This window comes from Leucopleurus acutus (genome assembly GCF_964270905.1).
Source record: "Leucopleurus acutus genome assembly, chromosome: X".
NCBI lineage: Eukaryota > Metazoa > Chordata > Mammalia > Artiodactyla > Delphinidae > Leucopleurus > Leucopleurus acutus.
In genome coordinates this window covers 127,003,329-127,026,828 of record NC_139148.1, presented here as the reverse complement: position 1 = coordinate 127,026,828, position 23,500 = coordinate 127,003,329, and positions in this window count along the sequence as shown.

Sequence of the window (23,500 nt, the reverse complement as noted above, 5' to 3'; positions counted from 1 at the left end):
TCTTATGAGGCCAGCATTACCCTAATACCAAATTAAGAAGAAATTTCAAGAAAAGAAAACCACATACCACCATTTCTCATGAACACAGATGTCAAAGTTCTCAATAAAATACTAGCAATTGAATCCAGCAATACATAAAAAGATTGTAATGCATTGTAACCAAGTGGAGCTCATTCCTGGAATGTAAAGCTGTTTCAATATTAATAAATCAATCAGTGTAATTCATCATATTAATAGATTGAATAGGAAAAACAATTTGATTATATTAACATATGCAGACATGCATACAACAAAGTTCTACAACTTTCATGATAAAAACTCTCAAAAATCTAGGAATAGAAGGGAGTTTTATTATCCTAATAAAGGGTATGCATGAAAAACCCATAGCTAACCTCATACTTAATGGAGAGAGACTGGATGCTTTCTGTCTAAGACAGGGAACAAACAAGGAGGTCTTCTCTCACCACTCCTATTCAACGTTGTACTGGAAGTTCTAGCTAGTGCAATAAAATGAACAAAGGAATAAAATGTGTAGAGAGTGGAAAGGAATAGTGTCTTTATTCAAAGATATATGATTATCTATAGAAAACCACAAATAATTTACAAAATACCCCTGAAACTAATGAGTGAATATACAAAGATTGTAGGATACAACACAATATACAGAAGTCAAATGCTTTCCTATATACCAGCAATGAATAATTGAAATTAGATTCTTTAGAAAAACAGTACTTATAATAGCACCCAAAAATGACACGCTAAGGTATTTGTTTCATAAAATATGTGTGGGATCTGTGCACAGAAACTATAAGATACTGATGAAAGAAATCAAAGTAGATCTAAAGAAATTGAGAGATAGTCCACGTTAATGGATTAGAAGACTCAATATTGTAAAGATGCCAGTTCTTCTCAAGTTGATCTGTAGATTCAACATAATCTGAATTAAACACCTAGCAAGGCTTTTTTTGGGAGGGTGGTAGATATTGGTAAGTTGATTCTAAAACTTATATGGCAAGCAAAAGACCTATAGTAGCCAAAGCAGTTCTGAAAAAGGAGAACATAGTTGGAAGATACATATTACCCCATTTCAAGCCTTTCGATAAACGGATGGTAATCATGACAGTGTGTGCGTGGTACTGGTGAAAAATAGGTGTATGGATCCAAGAAACAGAATGGAGAGACCAGAAATAGACCCACACAATTAGAACCAACTGATTCTTGACAAAGGCACAAAGGCCATTTAATGGAGAAAGACTGACTTTTCAACAAATGGAGCTGGAACAATTAGAGATACGTATGCAAGAAACAAAACAAAATACAAAACAAAACAAAAAGCAAATGAACCTAGACAGAGACTTCACGTCTTAAACAGTAAAGAACTCAAAATGGATCAAAGAGCTAAATGTAAAATGCAAACCTTTTTTTTTTTAAATAAGGAGTCAAGCCCCAAATACAAAACGTTTAAACTTCTAGGTTAAAATTTGCATGGCCTTATATTTGGTGATTAGTTTTTGCATATAACGCCAAAAACATGATCCATGAAGTGGAACATGGATAAGTTGGACTTTATTGACATTAAAAACTTTTGCTCTGTAAAAGACACTCTTAGGAAAATCAAAAGATAAGCCGCGGGTTGATAAAAGAACTTGTATGCAAAATACACAAAGAACTCTTAAAACTCAACAATGAGAAAACAAACAATCCAGTGTAAAATTGTGCAAAAGATCTGAACAGATACCTCACCAAAGAAGACGTACAAATAGCAAATAAGCATGTAAAAAGAGGCCCAACATCATCTGTCATTAAGGAATTGTAAATCAAAACAATGAGATATGACTACACACATCTTAGAATGGCTGAAATCCAAAAAACCAATACCAATTGGTTGGTATACCAGTTGGCTGGGGGAACACAAAGTGGGACAGCCACTTCGGTAGACAGTTTGGCAGTCCTGTCAAGCTGAATAAAGTCTTACCATAGAGTCCACCAGTGGTGCTCCTAACTGATTTGAAAACTTATTTACCCAACTGGTTTGGAAACTTATTTTACACAAAAACCTGTACATGAATGCTTATTCATAATCAGTTGAATAATGTTTGTTTATGTAATGTATGAATGTTTATTCATAATCATATGAATAAAGTAGCTTTATTCATAATCACCAAAAACTGGAAGCAACCAAGATGTCTTTTGGGAGGCTAATGGATCAACAAACTGTGGTACCGCCAGACAACAGAATACAATTCAGTGACGAAAAGGCATGCACTGTGAAGGAAAGCAGGCTGCAAAGGGTATACACTGTATGGTTCCATTTCTTTTCCACTCTGGAAAAGACAATAGAGACAGACAACAGATGAGTGGTTGCCAGAGGTTTGGGGAAGAGGTAACATTGAATAGGGGAAGCACAAGGGATTTCTTAGGCTGGTGAAACTATTCTATGATACTATAGTGGTGGATACACAACAATGTGCATTTGTCAGAACCTATAGAACTTTACAGCACAAGGTACAAATCCTTTTTTTTTTTTACATCAACTGGTAGATCACGAACCCCAGTTGGCAGACTATGATAAAATAATCTAAACGTATTACAAATGTATGACATAACTTCACTAAAGGGGTGGGGGACAAAGGTGTTGACCTAAGTAACTTTGGAAATGAGTGGGAATGTTAAGTCTAAAGACAAAAGGAAATGTACATAGCAATGTATTCTAGTTGGTGAAGTTGTTTCCGATTGTATGAGTTAATTCTGAAATCACCATACATGTATAATGGGTTTGAAAAAAATAAGAAATATATGGCATGCGGTGGGAGCCAGGTTTCTCAGTGTTGGGGTGAGAGGATACAGGCAAGCAAGGAAGGAAGGCTAGAATGAACCCCATGGCCCTGGAGTAGAGTCAGAGACAATAGTACGAACTCATGTTTAGCCTGATATAGATATGGATGGAGATACATACACAGATTGATATAGAAATAACTACAGATATATGTATATACACAGGTTCATATGCAGAGATATAGTACGTGCTCCTTTCCACTGAGACAGACTAGAAGCAATGACACCCCCATAGCAATAGCATACCTGGCATCCAGAACTTGGTTTATAATTCCATCGTCCAAAGAAAGAAACTAGGGCTCCTTCAAGAAATGGCAGATTCTAGAGCTGGGGAAGGAAATAGGCAAGATCAGCCTGGAGCATTCTGTAGTGCTAGAAAGTAAGGACGTGCTCAAAAATACGAAAGGATGGGGGCATGTCAAAGTGACACGAGAGCCAGCCTGAAAGAGCTGGAAAAAACGAAGCAACACAATAAATAAGGAAACATTCGATTATAACTCAAAGCATTAAGTAAACATTCAAGAGTCTATACTGACATAAATAAATGATGAATCAAGAATTAAATGAAGGTGAACAAACAAATCTCCCATACAGAAGAAGTCCAAATATTTTATATAGATACTACCCCTACAAGGAGGTAGAGTGTAACTCCCCACCCCTTAACTGTGGGCTGTGTGTGGTGACTTCCTTCCAAAGAGGACAATATGAAGAGGAAGAGGGTGTAGCTTTGCAGTGGAGAAACTGATAAACACTACCTTGGCCAGGTGATCGGGTCAACGTCAACACTGAAAAGTCATGTTGATAGCATGTTCCCTTGATATGATGAAATGAAAACGGCAGTTTGCCTCTGTGATCTTCCTCCCCAGAACCCGTAACCCCCGCCCAATCTTCAGAAAAATATTAGACAATTCCCAGCTGAGTGTTATTTGACAAAACACCTGAGCAGCCCTCCATAAAACTGTCAATGTCATCAGAAACAAGGAAAGCCTGAGAAACCATCACAGTCAAGAGTTACCTAAGGGGCCAGGACAACCCCGTGCAATCCTATAGGGCTTCTGGGTCAGAAAAGGGACATTCGGCAAAAACTTAGAAAATCTGAATAAGATATGGACTTCAGTGATAATAATGTATCAGTAATGGTGCGTGAGTTGTGACAATTGTACTAATGTAAGATGTTAACAATCGGAGAAAATTGATGTGGAGTACACAAGAACTCTTTGTACGATCTTTATAATTTTTCTGTAAATCTAAAACTATTCTAAAATTAAAGGTTTATTTAAAATAAAAAAATAAGCTAGTATAACTGTGTTCCATATGTTCCAAAGTGGCTAGGACACCTATAATGCTCTTCCCCATTTTAGAGGTAAGACAACCCAGGCTTCTCGAGATAAACCAAGCAGCCCAATACCATAGAGGTTTGTACATGAGGAACTATGACTTCAAAGCACACCCCAGATTCCACAGCCCGTGGTGTTCCTATCTCTATCTGAATTACAGGAAGCCAGGTTGTAGAGAAATGCTACCGTCTTGTAAGCCCTGTTTGGTTTGCATGTTTGGATCAGAAGTTGATGGTTCTGCTTCTGGTTGATTTTTTTTCTTTCTGGGTTTCATAATCTGGAGACTTTCTGACAGATAACATTTGAAGAGATGGCAATAAAATAAAGATCGTTGTTTTGAACAGGATGAGATTTGTAGCCTTCTTCCTCTGCCTGGAGGAGGAGAACTGAATGGTGATGTGGGTACAACTACAAATCGAGATCGCTTCCAGGCTGGCTCAGGACCAAGAGGTAGGACCTGGAGGCTACCCTCTGAGACCCACCTGGACCACTCTCCATCCAGAAGGTACCTCCGGCTCCAAAACTGTCTTCTTCCCACATCTTTCCACTCAATATAATTGTTTCAAAGGAAAGGGAGTCCATGGCCCCAAAGTCTCTCTTGACTCCAAGTACTGAATATTTCCACTCATCTCCCCTCTGTGAGTGAGTTGAGATGGGATGGAGGGAGGAGACATGGAGAACGGGGCAAGCAGAGATTTGCCAAAGCAGGTGACTCGACATCGTCTTTTTTCTCCTTCCCTCAGGAGACTCAGAGGAGTCAGTATGACCACGACCCCATCCTCCTCCTCGTTCATATTTCCTACAGCACTAAATGTAGTGCACCTTCAAATCACCCCAATTTACAGGTGAACAAAGAGGATGTGAAATGACTTGTCCAAGGTCACATGGGTAAAAAGAGGGACAGAATTAAGGGGCAGCAGATGGGCAGAGGGCAGAAGCTTGAAGTATTATAAAATACATGTCTTTTGTCTCAATTTCCTCAATGAAGTAGGAACACAGGAGGGAATAGGTGTCGTCATAAGGTTTGGGTCGATGAGGGAACCAGCTTGTGTAAAATACCAGACATCCGGGAATGTCCTTGTCAGCATCTTCCCCAGGTCAGGTGTGTGTGCAGGTGAGGCAGAGTGCAGGTGCCGCAGCAGACACTTCAGGCCCATCGACCTTCTGTCCCCATTTCGAAAGAGACAGGTGGAAGGAAATCATTTGAACCAGTTGTGTGACAAAGCCACCAGCTGATTGATATTTTTCACTCTTCCGGTGATTCTCTCGGCACTTGTGTAGACAGCCTGAGGCCAGGCCTCCAGACCTGTAATTACACAGACCACGAAGTCGGCGTTTTCCTTAATTACACAGGAAATGAAGGAAAGGGGGATTCTTTATTTCTTCAGCCTGAACTATACAGTGTGAACGGCCCAGATTTACAAGACATCACCGCTCCTCTGGACCTGGCAGCCTGGATTGGTCTGTGTGAATTGCAGCGCCTTGATCAACTCCCATGCTGAGCCTACCTGGGAATTACTGCCTCTCCCTCCTCCACCAGCCAGTTTGTATTGTGAAATATTTTATTTCTTAAATGCCTTTTGGGGGGCAAATACATTACCATCCTGTGCTGAAAAATGCAATTGCTCTCCTGCTCAACATCGGCCACCGAAATTTATTTTAACTGCCCTGGAATCATGATTCAACGAAAGCCTGGTAATTTCACTTAAAAGGTGATTAAGGCGTCTCAGCTGAGTTTCGCATTCCCTTCACTTAGTACAATTACATTGTCATTTAGTAGGCTTTTAAATGGAAAAGGGTGTTTATCAAGTGAATGCGAAAACATGTAATGTGCTAATTTGGCAAAAGAAAATGTGGTTTCTGTATTAATGTACACACACTTTATGTATCTGTGAACAACCGACAACTTTAAAAATATAATTATGGGGAAGTTGAAAATGTCCGTCCATGCAGAAACAATTTCTTATCTCAGGAAGAGCTATTAGGTAGTCAAGTTATTTCACGGCCCCCAAACACTGGAGGGCCTGAGTGTGACAGCCCATCAGAGCCAACTAGATGAGCATCTCACGTTGTTGCTGGGCCTTGGCCAATGAGGATCTCAATTACCACCACGATGATCAAAAGAGTAGAGGTTCTTCCTGAATTTGTTGAATTGATGAGCCCTGTTGTTCTTTTCAGATCCATCAGTAGTGGGGAGGTTCTCCTACCATCACCACCAACAAAAACGATGGAGCTCTGTGGAAGGCAGAATAATGGACCCCAAAGTTATCTATGTCCTAAATCCAGAACCTGTGACTATGTTACCTTACATGACTAAAGGGAATTTGCAAATACGATGAAGGTTAAAGACCTTGAGATGGGGAGATGATCCCAGACTAACTTGACTCAAATCACGAGTCCTTAAAAGCAGAGAACCTTTCCTGGCTGTAGTCAGAAAGAGATGTCGCAATGGAAGAAGGGTCAGAGAGATGCAATGTTGTTGGCTTTGAAGATGGAGGAATGGGCCATAAGCCAAGGAATGCAGACAGTCTCTAGAAGCTCAAAAGAGCAAGGAAACAGATTCTCCCCTAGAGCCTCTGGAGAGGAACACAGCCTTGCTAACACCTTGATCTCAGCCCAAAGAGACCCAAGTCAGACTTCTGACCTCCGGAACTGGAGGATAATAAATTTCTGTTGGTTTAAGCCGCTAAGCTTGTGCTAATTTGTTCCAGCAGCCATATAAACCAGTACGAGCTCAGATATTGATCAACAAGGACCTGGTCAGGAAGGTTATTTTCCCTTTACTAGAGGACAACAACTGCAGCATCTAGAATGAGTAAAGTGGAGTTCAGTCCAACCACCAGGATTTCGTGGTTGGGATAATGCCAAAGCAGGGCTCTGAATAAACAGGCGCACACCCAGTTGGTTGTTTGGGCGTTGGACCATCAGAGCCTGCACAACTTTCCAAGACTCACTGGTACCTTGCCCAGGCAGTTTCTGAGGCAGATATACTTCCAAGAACAGGAAAGGAAGGCTCACAGAGAGCAGGAGAGGGTGCTTCCAAATGTCTTTGGCTCAATTCAGACTATCTGAGCTTGAAAGCTCCTTTAAACATACATTTTGAGTTTTAATGGCTTAATCTTAAAGAATAGTCTCATATTATACATCATTTATGCTCCTTGAGCATGTTTTCTAATGTCTTCATTTCAAACTACTGCCCAAAGCGGTTGATGTGTATACACATGTGCACACACACACACACACACACACACACACAATCACACACATGTGCCGACATGTCAAATTGGGTAAAAGTGATCTTGAGCTGCATTCTGTGAAGAACAGAATACAAATGAAAGAAGTCACCTAGAGCGTGGGCTTAATGGACTCTGTCATTTTCTCCAATTTTGCCCAAATGAGGTTTCCCTTTTAAAAAAATCACATTAGAAGCTCTTTCTTAAGATGTTTGTATGTGTGGTTGGACTATTCATTCTCTATTCACAGAGCCATGCTAATCTAATATGTAACAAGAGTCTAAAAGCTAATCAATAATGAAACACAGCTCTGCCTATGGAAGTACCCACGGCTCCTCGGAGAGGAAGTGACACCAGAGAGCAAAGCCTCCAAGGGCAGTTCCAACTTTATGTTTATGTTATGATGACTCAACTCCATGTGTAATTCTTTGTATTGTCACTTCCAATTATTTTTGGAACAAAAGTGCCAGGGAAATGAGTTACTCATTTCAAAAAGCACATTCATATTTGATAACTAGCTTACAGATTAGAGAGAAGATGTTTACTGAAAGCAGGATTCAAAGCTCTTTCCTGGGGATCAGGCTAACTTGCTAGATGAAGGATGACAAAGCTGCATTGCCCAGATCGTCTGAAGCTAATAGTGCAGTGCTGGGCTGACTTGCCCGTGAAGGCTCTTCCCTGGGAAATAGCATTAAAGATGAAGCTTTCAGGGGGGTTCTGGCCACATGCGAGACCCTGGGAGGCCTGCAGCCATCTCCCAACTTCATGTTCAATAGCTCTGGCGACAGACAGAGGGGTCAAGACCTCTTCTGGCTTGAGAGGTGAGAGAGAACTTCCACCCCACTGTCCCATCATGAGTGGCTGGCTGCCCTAAGCATCGTGCTCCTCTGTTCCTGAGTTCTTAGTTACTCTCCCATTTCCATTTCAGGCCACAGCAGAGGTTTGGGAACCAAAAGAATTATTTCTCTGTGCCCTGGGCTCTGGACCCTAAAAAGCAGAAATGAAAAGTCTCTTCTTATGTGCTTCTCTTTGTTTATTTAGCTATTGGATTGTCTTAGTCCATTCAGGCTGCTATAACCAAATACCACAGACTGAGTGCTTTATAAACAGCAGAACTTTATTACTCAAGGTTCCAGAGACTGGAAGTCTGAGATCAGTGTGCCATGTGGTCACGTTCTGGTGAGAGCCTGCTTCTGAGTTACAGACATCCGATTTGTTATTCCTCATGTGATGGAAGGGGTGAGGGATCTCTGTGCAGCCTCTTTTCATAAGGGCACTAATTTCATTCATGAGGGCTCCATCCTCATGACCTAATCGCTTCCCAAGGGCCCCACCTCTTAATACCATTGCATTGGGGGTTAGGATTTCAACATATGAATTTTGGGAAGACACACACATTTGGACCATTGCATGAATTATTTAGCATAAATCTTTGCTGAAAAAAATTAGTATGCTTCATTCATTCACTTATTCACCTAGCCCCCACACACTCTCTGTGTTATAGTCTATGCTGGGGGATACACCAGGTGCTGGGGCTCCACATCATTTCCATAACTCATTGGAAACATAATGCTTCTCCTGATTCTTTTTTTGTACTTTAACCTCAGCTGACCTCAGTTCACAAGCAGAGGGCGGTTTGTCTGGACTGGGAAGATGACTTAGCAGCATCTCCTGCATCAGGGTTATTTGGCTCTTTGAGGAACTAAGCAGCTACAGGAACCTTATTCCAGCCGAGGTTCAGGGAAGGTACCTGCAAGACTTGACTCCTCTGAGCATCTACTTCATAGGGTTGTTTATGAACATTAAGTGAGTTCTAAGCACATTAAGTGCTTAGAACTATGCCCGAATTGGGATAAACGCTTTGGGCATGAAAGATACCGTTGGGTTGGCCAAAAAGTTCCTTCGGGTTTTTCCATAACATCTTACGGAAAAACCCGAAGGAACTTTTTGGCCTACCCAATATTTAAAATGATGAGAAATTGGGACTTCCCTCGCTGTCCAATGGTTAAGACTCCACGCTTCCACTGCAAGGGCCCCGGGTTCAATCCCTGGTGGGGGGAACTGAGACCCTGCAAGCCGCACGGCCAAAAAAATTATGAGAAATAATTAAGACCTGGTTTATTCCAGGTGCAGCCTGGAGCCAAACAACTGCCCAGCTGGCCTGGGGAGGCCCTAGTAATTATTTGAGGAGGGACTAAGCTCCAGCTGGTAAGGAAGGCATTCCCTCTTCGGTGGTCTGACCATTCAAGGCTGATCTAGAAACACTTGCATTGGCTCTAGGAGAGAGACTTTGGCTTTTGGTCCTTTCTACTGCTGACTCCAAGCCCAGAAACTTGGCAAATGCTGTGGTGGTGGTGAGGAGGTGTGGTGGTCGAGGCCTCAACTGATGGGACTAAGCCCTGGCAGTGCTGGCTCAGCCACATTTATTGAGGCCTACTAAGTTCAGAGCAGCATGGCTGATGGGAAGACCAAGGGGTAGATTCAGCAGAGCTCCTGGAAATACTGGACTATAGCCCCTTGAGGCCCGGGACGTACTTGTTGACTGACTTAACCATGTCCAAGCATAACAATTAATGAAGACACCTTTTTCCCTTCCAGGAAATCTAAGCTACAAAAATACTTCAGGAAGGTCGTTGAGCACTCCCTTTTTTGAGCACCATATTAAAATGACAACAACAATAACAATAGCAAAAATGTATTAAGGATGTAATGGTGCTATGCTAAGTGCTTCACGTGTATTACCCCATCAATCTTCACAGCAATTCTATGAGCCCAGTTCTGTTATTCTTCATATCTTACTGATGAGGAGATTGAAACACAGAGGAAAATGATTTTTCTAATAGCACACTACCACTAGGTGGAAGGGCTGAAATTTGAATCCAGGGTTTTTGGACTCCAGAAGCCATACCATCACGTCTTTCCCAACGGGACTAAGCCCATGCTCCATGAATCCCCAAGATCTCTCTCTTTTTTTTTTTTTTTAATATTTATTTATTTGGCTGCACCGGATCTTAGTTGGGGCATGCAGGGTCTTTAGTTGCAGTGTGTGGGATCTAGTTCCCTGACCAGGGATCGAACCCGGGCCCCCTGCACTGGGGGCACGGACCCTTAGCCCACTGGGCCACCAGGGAAGTCCCCCTGCCAAGACCTCTTCACTGGACGCTGGAAGTGATAGAGGTTTGCTGGAGCCAAGCACTGGGAGGTCCCGGTCTTCACTCCATGGGGCCATTATTTGCCTTTTTAAGGGCTTTGATTGTTTAACATGCAGCACAGATTGTAGATTCCTCTTTTCAATTTAAACGGGAAGACGATCGCTTCCATGTTTGAGGTCTGTTACAAGACTCTGGTGATCTTTCTCTTGAGCAGAAAAGATACTGTTAGGGTTATTGAACCCATCGATCATTATGCTGTGGCTGAGTCTACCCGATTGAGCAGGTGACATGTTATGTTGCTAATAATGTGTTAATATGGGAAAAAATCTTCTAGAAACAAAAGAAGGGGCAAGGAGGGAGTCATTGGTGGATTCTAGATGCATCCGGCTGCCATTTCATGTTAAGCATAGAAATCCAGGTAGCATCAGTATGAACAAAGGTCCATTAGGAATCAGCAATACTGTGGACATCACTTCAAAATTATGGCTTTGTATTCGATCAAGATTACAGCACAGCTGCCATGGTTTATATGTGTACTTTAAAAAAATTGTGGTAAGAAACACACTAGCATAGACTTTACCATCTTAACTATTTCAAAGTATACAGTTCAGTAGTGTTAAGCATAGTCACATTACCCATAAGCCATCTCCAGAATTTTTGCATCTTGCAAAGCTGAAACTCTATTCCCATAATGCAGCCGCTCCCCATTTCCCCTCCCCCAGACCCTGGCAACCACCGTGCTACTTTCCGTCTTTGTGAATTTGACTAAGTACCTCAAGTATGTGGAATCATACAATATTCGTCTGTGACTGGATTAATTCACTCAGCATGATGTCCTCAAGGTTCACCCATGTTGTACCACGTGACGGAATTTCCTCCTTTTTTAAGGCTGGATCGTAGTACATTGTACACGTATACCGCATTTTGTGTATCCATCCATCCACTGAGCACACTTGTGTTACTTCCACCTCTTGGGTATTGTAAATAATTCTCCCACGAACACAGATGGGCAAATACCTCTTTGAGATCTTGCTTTCAGTTCTTTTGGATATATACCTAGATGTGTATTTCTGGATTATAGGGGAATTCTGTTTAAGTTTTTGAGGAACTGCCACACCGTTTTCCACAGTGGCTGCACTATTTTACATTCCCACCCACAGGGGTTTCATTTTCTCCACATCCTCACCAACATGTGTTATTTTCTGTTTTTTCGTAGTGGCCATCCTAATGGGTATGAGGATATTTATATATTTTAAAATTCTGTTTTTGCTCTGCAATAATTTCTTAACATATCAAAAGTGACCTACTTTACAGAATTTCACCAAAATAATGAGGGACAATATACTCTCTGTATGCATGGCAGCAGTGTGCTCTGGGAGACTTGGTCTGCTTACTCTGGAGGAAGCCCCTAGTGGTTGTTTCTTTTAAGCTTTACGTCTAATGCAAAAGTCTCTTCTTCTTTTTTTTAAAAAAATTTATTTATTTATTGGAGTCTAGTTGATTGACAATGTTGTGTTAGTTTCTGCTGCACAGCAAAGTGAATCAATTATACATGTATCTATATCCATTCTTTTCCATTACGATGTATTACAGCATATTGAATATAGTTCCCTGTGCTTTACAATAGGACCTTGTTGTTTATCTATTTTGTATATATAGCTTGTATCTGTTCATCCCAAACTCCTCATTTATCCCCCACCCCTTTCCCATTTGGTAACCATCAGTTTGTTTTCCGTCTGTGGGTCTGTTTTATAAACAAGTGCATTTGTGTCATATTTTAGATTCCACATATAAGCAATATCACATAATATTTGTCTTTGTCTGACTTACCTCACTCAGTATGATCATCTCCAGGTCCATCCATGTTGCTGCAAATGACATTATTTCATTCTTTGTAATGGCTGAGTAATATTCCATTGTATATATGCACCACATCTTCCTTATCCATTCATCTGTTGATGGACATAAAAGTCTACTCTTCTTTGATGCTTTCTGTAAACCCTCCAGGGGGCAACAGTAACTGGCCCTTGGGCTGCATGGCATTATATTGCTGTCAGTTGTCTACATGTCTGTCTCTCTCCTCTAGCCTCTGAGCAGTGTGAGGCAAGGTGGCCATTTTTCTAGCACCTACTAGATCTGAGCTCAGTGCTCTAACTCACTCAGGGCCTGCTTAGCTCTGCGCTGTTTCTGGGTGTGTGTCTGCACACTGTAGCAGTTGTACGTGTGGGCTCTGGAGCCAGACTGCCTGGGCTTGAATGCCAGCTCTGTTACAATCTGCTTTGTGACCTTGGGCAAGCTACTTCCCCTCTCTGGACCTCAATTTTCTCATCTGTTAAATGAGGATAATAGTAGCAACCTCATAGGCTTATTGTGAGAAGTACATTAGCTGACATTTGTAACATGCTTAGAACAGTGCCAGGGCATCAGGGACACTCACGTTTGTCAGCTCTTAGTGTAGCTGTAAGGGTTGCCCTTACTATGTTCCATTCCAATCCAGTTGTCAGGGTGGTCCCTGGTAGCTGTGCTTTACCCTGATTTCCTGGGTCTGTCCCTAGAAAAGGTGGATTCTTAGACAATTGTAACTAGGTAGGTGGCCTTGAGGAGGTCAGGAGAGGGGAAGAGGGACCTGAGTTCTCTTTAAACTGAGATTTTTGAGTCTGCTGGTTAGGGAGTCAGCTCTCTGAGCTAGTACTCCTGGGTGTTTGCCAGGATTGCTTTTGGGAGATTGTAGGTGGGCTGGGAGTTAGGAAGGGACAGGGCCGAGACACTCTCCAGAGAAATAAAATTGTGTTGTTTAAGCCCACCCAGTGTATGATATTTTTGTTAAAGCAGCCTCATACCAGAGGGAGACCCTTCAAGCGAGAACATTGACCTGAAACCAAAAAGCCCCATTCATCATCTGACCTCCTCACTGATTCCTGTTGTGGTTCATACACTGGCCTTGCTGGAAGCTGGATATCCAAGATCAGGGTGCCATTATGGTTGGGTTCTGGTGCAGGCCTTCTTCTTGGTTTATAGATGGCTGTCTCCTTGTTGTATCTTCACAGGGAAAAAAGAGGGATTATGTCTTTAGTGTCTCTCCTTGTAAGGGCACTAATCTAACCATGAGGGCTCCACCCTCATGACCTAATTGCCTTCCAAAGGCCCCACCTCCAAATACCATTATGTTGGGGATTAGGGCTTCAACATATGAATTTGGGAGGGATACGAACACTCAGTTCATAACAGGAATTGCCAGCCTTGAAGGATGTACATTTTATTTTGTTAAAGAAGGTAGTAATTTCCTTAAAGTAGTCAGAGCCATCAATACAAGTTTATGGATAAAATTTCATTTAGAACTATTTAATCTTATGGTGGAAGGACTGATAATACTGCCTGGGCTGCCTCTTCATTTTTTAGCCAGAGAAACCAAGGTTCAGAGAAGAGAAGCCTTCCTCCCAGGCCCAAAGCTAGAGACTAGTAGAGCTAGGATGAGGACCCAGGCCTCTTACTTGCTTTCTTTTCTACCCAGATCTGTCCCAGGCTCCTCAAAGAAGCTACAGCAGGAAAGTCAACTGACATCATCTTGGTCAGCTATTCCCAACTGGGGAGACATGCACCTCAGTGGCTGTGGCTCCCAGAATTTTTGTGAAGACACTGTCACTTGTCGTTGACACTTATCTTTGAGTGTAGATTAAATAATAAAGACAATTAAAATGTTTAGTTAAAAATCCTGGTTTTTAATTAAAATATCCTTTTTTTTGAGCTGGTTCTGTTCCCCTGCAGGCAGCCTATTTCCCCACCTCCAGATTCACTAATTTGAGTAGTGATTTTTGTATTAGGGGAAGAGGCATAGGCAGCCTACATTTGCATAAAATACCTCACATAATATCCAGGACAGCATAATAATGAACATGATAACATTTCTTGAGGCCTTCCGATGTGGCAGGCACATAGGATTTTACATGCATTCACTCATTTAATTCTCATGGCAACACTATGTGGGAGGTGAGCCCTGTTTCCCCATTTTGCAGATGAAGAAACTGAGGTGCAAAGAGCTTAAGTAACGCCCTAAATTCACACAGCTGCTAAGTGACATCACACATGATAAATTCTTAATAACACGTAGTATTCTTTTATGATTGTTATGAATATTATTGTCGCTGAAAGTTTTGAAGTAAGATGTTGAGTCTGAAGGAGTCCTTAGACCCTGCATCCAAGCCCTCACTTTCCTGATGGAGAAACAGACCCAGAAAAAGGAATGACTGGGGCAAGGACGTGAAAGCAGGGCTCCTGACTCTCAGGTGGTACTGTGAGCTTTCCCACCCATGACTGCCTTGGGTGAAAGGACAGAATTCAACATGAAGCATTTCAAAGTCACTTTACCTACCTCTTCTCTTGCTTGTCAGGGGCAGTGTCATCATAGGACCGAGGCTGGATCACAATGTGCTTTTCAAAATTCCTCCACGAGACTGCTGCGATGACTGGGTCAGGAAATCCTTGGAAATGAGAGTGGAAAAGATGTTTTTGTTCACTCTTCCATGAGTAAGAGGTACGGTGACCATAACTCAGGTCGTACCAGGAAGACTTAGTACCACATTCGTTTTCAAAAGGCTTTACATTTTAAAAATCTCCTTCATTTCAGGACTTTTCTCGCACTGACCCCTGCCCATCTGCTCTGTGATTTGAATGAAGCCACTCTGAGGCCTGGCACCCTCAGGCAAGAGCAGTTTCCTCTTCGAAAATGTGGATCATCACACAGAATGCAAAGTTGGCGAGAGATTAAGAAAGTTCAACGGGAGTCTTGGGAGCTTTCCGGACTTTTGAGGGTTTATCCAACATGCACCTTTACCCTTTTTCAGTTCATCCTCAGCTAATAAAAAGAAATCAATTGCAGTGGTAATCCTGATGAGTCCTCCGAGAAGGCAACTGTCACAGAGGACAAATCTTGAGATGTGTCTGTCCTTGGAAAACTGGATCTAAATAGAGGAAAACACTCATTCTCTTTAGACAATACCTTTCTGGCAAGTTGCCCTCCCTTCCTTGACGCACGCAAACACACTGCATTTGCAGGTCGGAGAAATGTCTCTCTTTTAGAGGTGAGGAAACAGCAATGCTACGTGTGCTTTGAAGGACAGTGTGAAGGTTGGATTCTAAACTCTGGGTCAGCCTCAGAGACAGGATACATTTCAGCTCAGGACACACTTCCCGAGGCCACACCAGGACGGGAAGAGCCCCTGTACTTTCTCCAAACAGCCCACGGGAGCAAGGCACTGCCGCTTGAGTAGTGAAGGCCTGGATTCCCATTTCAGACCTATCACTTTCTGACTGCATCACTTAACTTTAGGAGTCCCAGTTTTATATAAAAGGAAGATTCTTACACTACTAATAAGATGATCACTCTTAATAAAAGCCCAATAGTGAATATTAGTTGAGTTCTTATTCTGAGTTGGGCATTTTTCTCAGTACTTTCCCTGTGCTGTGTCATTGAATCCTCCCTGCACTCCAATGAGGAAGGTAACGTAAGTTGAATCATACAGAATTACCATTATATGACCATTTCTGACCTACAAAATTGCAATTTCATATAGTTAATCTAATACGGCCTATTTTACAGGTAAGAAAACTGAGGCATATATTGATAAAAGCTAAGAAACTTGGACCCCAAACTCATGCGTCATAGAGCTAGTAAGAAGTGATATCTACCTCCTAAGGCTGGCTGAAGGATTAGATGAAATGATGCCTAGCCAGAGTAATTGCTCAATAAATATTACTGATAAATCTTTGCTGAGGACAGGGCCAGATACATAACTTGCAAGACCCAGAGCAAAATTAAAACATGAGACCCTTTGTTCAAAAGTCAGGGTAAAGGTGCCATTAAAGTTACAAAAATATCAAACTCATTTCCTTTCTCCCACCGCCTCTTTCTGGACCTATCCCGGTGATTTTTATTTGCTATTTAATGTCACATTCACTTGATACTTGTGAGGCAAGTATAGACCCTCAAAGGTGCCCAGAGGGTCCCACGAGGCCCACAAGCTGCCAGATTCCTCCTCCCACCAGCTGCCAGATGGCCACACAGGGTCCCGGCTGAGGGCTTGAGGGCAGGGAAGTCAAGCTGGGCATTTGTCTTTGCCACCAGTCCACCACCCCAACCCATGGCATACAGGAGACTTCCACTCCAGGACAGACGCGATACCTGGATCAGGGTAGATAGAGCCTCTCCTCTGCCTAGTTTCTGAATGTATGATGATGCTGCCACGTCCCACCCTGACACTCCATAGCACATACGCAACTGCCTCTCCCCATGCCGGGGACAGGGGGCAGCAGTGGTCTCTGGGAGGGCATGGAGGGAGAGGCCAGGTGGTGCTCAGGGGTACCAGGGCCCGGGGAACAGGTAGCCAAGAGCCTGTCCCAGGGAGGTGAGTGGGATGGGAGGCGAGCTGAGGCTCCCGGGCTTACTATCCCACCAGACTTCACTTGCCAAACATTAAGGTCAAAGCTAAACTGATTTAGAATTTCAAGCCAGTGGCCAGAGAGCATTAAACCAAGCCCAGAGGCCTTCTGCGCTCAGAGGCCCAGGCAGCAACCCCGGCCACTCGCCCACAGCTGAACACCTCCTCAGTCCCAGGCTGCGTGCCAGGTGCTGAAGAGACCAGAGAGGGGAATCAGCCCACCCAGAGCAGAGATGGCACATTTGGGCTGTGATGCGCACGGTGTAGGCCTCTGGCCAGGAAGGGATCCACTGCTGAAAGGGTGCAGGGAGGCGCGCACATCAGAGGCAAGAGCAGGGCATCCATCCGCCCCCCCAAACCCTACCGCCTGGCCAGGCTCCAGGCCATGAGGCTGGATTCCAGGCCAAACTCCAGGCTTCTCACATCTCAGACTCTTCGCAGGAACATACCAAAAAGATGCTGTGAATTCTGGTGTGAGGTAAACTCTTCTTTCTTCTATCATTCCTGTGACAAATAATAAAATTCTCTACCTCGGATTTCCAAACCATAGGAAAGGGCGCCATTCCCCTCTCTGGGAATGACTCCCGGGCCCCTCGACAGGTCTCATCGTGGCTCCTTATTCGAAAGATGGGCGGGACAGAGACTCACAAAAGACACTGTGGAGTTTCGCTAGTTAAAATAGTGAAGGCACTTTGAAGATCTAATGTGCTACATTAATTCTGCATTCCATTATTACTAATAAATGCTCAACCTTCGAGCATCGGAATATCCGGAAAGGGACATTTGATTCATGACGAGTCAAGAGTGATTTAAAATGTTGACCCTAGCTCTAAGCATAGCCAGAGTTTTATGTGCATCATATAATGCAATAATTGCTATGGTAACTGCTCATTTATATTAATTAGAGGAGTAAATAGAGTTCCGTAATATATATTCCAGACTAATGCCGAGAGCATAAGTGAGATCTCCCCGTTGAAAGGTTTAATTGATGCACTTGCCTCGTAGGAAAATTTGCTTTTTTTCCTTCGTAGGTATACTTAGCCCATTTAAAGCAATTTTCTTTTATTCTCCATCTCCCCTTTGCCTTGCACTGCCTCTGGGATTCCGAGGCAATTAGCCGTTTGTATGGAGGAAAAGGAGGCCTTAATGTGCAGCAGTGCTGAGATTTTTTTTTTTTTTTTTTTTGCTCTGTGAGTACTGGAGACATTTCACGAGTAAATAATAGGAACAGATCCTTCTGAAGCCCTGGCCATTGGAGCAAATCTTCTAAGCATGAAGTGTTTAAAAGTTTACGGCGAAGTCATCAGGTGATCTTAAGCATGAAATTTGAAAGATGTTAGGAGAGGCCTATTCTCTGCTCCAGTTCGTTTGGTTCTCAAATTTATCAGGAGGAAAATGAGAAACCCGAACCGCAACAGGGCATCACCTGCATGGATATCCCAGGAGGGTCTCTGGATGGCTGTGATGAGCAGAGTTCCCCAGTCTGAGTGGTGTAACATAACAAAGGTGCGCGTTTTGCTCCTGCTACGTGTTTGACAGGGGTCAGCATAGTCCCTCTGCTGGTCACAGCCCTTCTGAGACTCAGGACGATGGAGGTCCCACCTCAGCATGTGATCTCGTCGTTACCTCAGTAAGAGGAAGACAACTCAGTGCATCACATCCAGAAGTGACAAGGTGACTTGCACTCATATTTCATGGGCCAATCAGGTCACATAAGCAAACGTAACTTCAAAGGATAGGGAAGTTGGGGGAGGGTAAGAAGGGACCATACCGTTTTCAACAGCTCTATCCCTTAGGTCTCTGGAAAGATAAAGGTGGTTTTTTAAATGGACTGTTCTCTCGTTTTTGAAGAGACATCTTTTTTTATTATTACCAAAAAACAGCATTACTGTCGAAAATTATGAAAATACATAAAAAGAAAGAAAATAAAAATCACCAGCAATCACATGATCCAGAGATAAGCATTTGTAGGCATTTGGAAGTCTCTCTTTATTCTCTTGTCTTGTTCTGTCCTGTTTTATTTCTTTTCCTAAGTCTAAAACTACATGATCTGCACTGGGCATCTCACTTCCCTACGTTTTGGTCTTAGTTCTGTTCCTCCTCTGGACTCTCCATAGCCTTCTCTCACTCAGAGCACATTGATATTTTCCTGTTCTCTTGATGGAGCTATGAGGGAAAGCCCACAGTGAAATATCTATAAGCAAAACTTTCTCTGGGTGATATTCACCAACGTTTATGGAATAATTCCAGTGAGATTTTATATCGACAGCCTCCAACTCTTTCCTATGACTTCCCAAAGGCCCCTTCCAGGAAGGGAATGTAGAAGGGAGAAGCTCTGCCCTGCATAGTGGTGGACACCTCTCATTTCTTGTATGAAAAAAAAAACACATTTTATCTTACCTTTAGTCTTGAATGCTATACCAGTTTATCTTGATATAAAACTCTAGATATACTGAATGGTTTTGCTTACTCCCAAGCTATGAGCGTTAAGAAAATACATTAACTTCTCATTGACTTTTGAACATCTCTTTTATTATACCGTGTTTAGCTTGGAATAAAATTCTAGATTGGCAGTTACTTTTCTTTGGACATTTTGGAAGATATTCCCCCATTATCTTTTAGAATCCATTATTGCTGATGAAAAATCTGCCAATCTAATTTTTGTTTCTTTATCAGTAATCTGCCAGTGGTAGGCCACTTCTAAAATGAATGGTGCTGCATGATCTCAACCTACTGGTATGTGTCCCCTGTGGAGCCCCCTGCCCCCTTTAGTGTGGGCTGTGCCTAGTGGCTTTCTTCTAACGAATAGAATATGAGTGATGACATGTCACTTCCAAGATTAGGTTACAGAAAAACTGGTTTCCATCTTGGATGGCCTCTATTCCTCTCCTACTTGTTGTTCAAATGAAGTCAGCCACCATGCTGTGAACTTCCCTATGGAGAGGCATACGTGGCAAGGAACTGAGGAAGACCTCCAGCCAACAGCTGGAAAAGAACTGAGGCTCAGTCCAATAACCAGTGAGAAACTGAATCCTGTTAAGCTCACGAGTGAGCTCATGTTGAGCCTTCGATGACACTGCTGTCCCAGCTGCCACCTTGATTGGAGCCTTGTGAGAGACACTGAGGCAGAGTCAGCCAGCTACGCTGCAACTAAATTCCAGATCCAATGAAAGTGAGATAATAAATGTCTGTTGTTTTAAGCCGCTAAACTTTGGGTAATTTGTTATGCAGCAATAGGTAACTACTACACTGCCTTTATGGTAGCATTTAAGATTTTCTCTTTTTCCTCCATATCAGAATATGAGACTTATTATGATGTGTATAGGTATGGAGGGTGAGGACTTAGTTTTATTTATTCTGTGTGGCATTTTAAATGCACATTTGTTTATTTACTTATTTTTATTGAATTATAGTTAATTTATGATGTTGTGTTAGTTTTAGGTGTACAGCAAAGTAATTCAGTTATACATATACATATATATATTCTTTTTCAGATTCTTTTCCATTATAGGTGATTATAAGATATTCAGTATAGTTCCCTGTGCTATACAGCAGGTCCTTGTTGTTTATCTATTTTATACATAGCAGTGTGTATACGTTAATCCCAAACTCCTAATTTATCCCTCCTCCCACCTTTGCTATCTCCTGTGGTAACCGTAAGTTTGTTTTCTATGTCTGTGAGTCTGTTTCTGTTTTGTAAACCAGTTCATTTGTATCATTTTCTTAAGATTCCACATGTAAGTGATATCATATGATATTTGTCTTTGTCTGGTTTACTTCACTTAGTATGATAAACTCTAGGTCCATCCATGTTTCTGCAAATGGCATTATTTCATTCTTTTTTATGGCTGAGTAATATTCCGTTTTGTGTTCACACGCACGTGTGTGTATACACCACATCTTCTTTATCCATTCATCTGTCAATGGACATTTAGGTTGCTTCCATGTCTTGGCTATTGTAAACAGCACTGCGATGAAAATTGGGGTGCATGTATCCTTTCAAACCATGTTTTTCTCCAGATATATGCCCAGGAGTGGGATTGCAGGATCATATGGTAGCTCTATTTTTAGCTTTTTAAGTAACCTCCGTACTGCTCTCCACACCGGCTGCACCAATTTACATTCTCACCAACAGTGTAGGAGGGTTCCCTTTTCTCCACACCCTCTCCAGCATTTATTTGTAGACTTTTTAATGATAGCCATTCTGACAGCTGTGAGGTGAGACCTCATTGTGCTTTTGATTTTTTAAGTGCACTTTTAAAAACTTTTATTACAGAATATTTCACACCTAAAATAATTCCTTAATACCATCAAATATTGTCATGTTTCCCATTTATTTTCAGATCGTCTTATAATATTTTACACTTGGTTTATTCAAATCAGGGTCCACATACATTATAAATTTATCCTATTATTTCCAATTCAAAATCAGGATTGTAGATTTTATAGTTACTTTCTTTAGTATTATGTTTCTATTATTTATCTCTTGTGCAGAAAATCCTAATTGCTAATGACATCTACATAATTCCTTACTTGCTTTATATGTCTATGGATTGATTGATAGGTTGATTGATAGATATATAGATTCAGGATAATAATACCAATTTTTAAATTACCAATATGATTAGTGAAGACAGGGTAAGAGGTTTTTTTTTGCTTGTTTGTTTTGTTTTGTTGTTCTGGGGTTTGCGGTTTGGTTGTGGTTTTTTTTTTTGCGGTACGTGGGCCTCTCACTGTTGTGGCCTCTCCCATTGCGGAGCACAGGCTCCGGACGCGCAGGCTCAGCGGCCATGGCTCACGGGCCCAGTCGCTCCGCGGCATGTGGGATCCTCCCGGACCGGGGCACGAACCCGTGTCCCCTGCATCGGCAGGCGGGCTCTCAACCACTGCGCCACCAGGGAAGCCCTGTGGTTTTTTTTTATTGTTCTTGTTTGTTTGGCTTTTTTTTCTCCTAGGGTATATCCCACTAGGGATGAACAATCAAATTACCGCCACTTGGAATAATTCCTTTCTGTTTGGTTCTGCCACCAACTCAATAACACAGTTCATTTCATTTATTAAATTTCATTTTCAGTTTGTAGGAATGGCTTTTGTTTTCAGTTTCATTTAATTTTGCATTATAATTATGCAAAACACTTATATCATTCCAAAGACCAATATACAATCCAAATATACTCCAAGATGTATGGCTTTTATCCCTTTACTCTCATCCTGTGTCTCCTCTTTCCCTGTAAGTGGCCATTTGAAAAATGCTGTGGCTATTGTTGTTGTTTTTTATTAAGGTATAGTTGATGTACAATATTATATAAGTTACAGGCATACAACATAGTGATTCACAGTTTTTAAATGTTATACATCATTTATAGTTATTCTAAACTATTGGCTGTGTTGTACAAATATATCCTTGTAGGTTATGTATTTTATATACAGTAGTTTATACCTCTTAATCCCCTACCCCTATCTTGCCCCTCCCCCATTCCCTCTCCCCATGGGTAACCACTAGTTTGTTCTCTGTATCTGTGAGTCTGTTTTTTTGTTGTATTCACTAGTTTGTTTTAGGTTTTAGATTCCACATATAAGTGACATCATACAATATTTATCTTTCTCTGCCTCACTTATTTCACTTAGCATAATACCCTCCAAATCCATCCATGTTGTTGCAAATGAAAAATTGTCCTTCTTTTTTATGGCTGAGTAGTATTCCATTGTATATTTGTACCACATCTTCTTTATCCATTCATCTGTTGATGGACATTTAGGTTGCTTCCATATCTTGGCAATTGTAAATAGTGCTGCAATGAACATTGTGGTGCATGTATCTTTTCAATTAGTGTTTTTGGTTTTTATCAGATATACCCAGGAGAGGAACTGCTGGGTCATATGGTAATTATATTTTTAGTTGTTTGAGAAACCACCATGCTGTTTTCCTCAATGACTACACCAATTTACATTCCCACCAACAATGTACTAGGGTTCCCTTTTCTCCACATCCTCTCCAACATTTGTTATCTGTGGTCTTTTTTTATGATATGGCTATCCTTTTTCGGGGCACGGGGAGAAGAGTATAGCAAAGACACACAGATTTGTGTGTGTGTGTGTGTGTGTGTGTGTGTGTGTGTGTGTGTGTATTCATATCTTTCCCCTTTGTAGATAAATGAGAACATAAAAACTTTTTCCAGCCTTGTGTTTTTTTTCCCATATCAGTATAGCTTGAGATTTTAGATCTCTTTTGTCCATTACAAATTTTTATATGCAGAAACGTGCACAAATCTTAAGGGCATGGTTTGAAGAATTCTCACGAAGTGAATACATCCGTGTGAACCCCATCTAGATCAAGAAAGACAGCACACACGACCAGCATCCAGAAGCCCTTCTCTTGCAGCCTCCCGCTTTCCATACCCTCTTCCTCAAAGGTAACCACACATTATCTACTGATGCTTGTGTAGACAGATGCTTCTGTTCACCACTGTTTGTGAGATTCACCCATGTTGCTGCATGTGGAGGCAGAC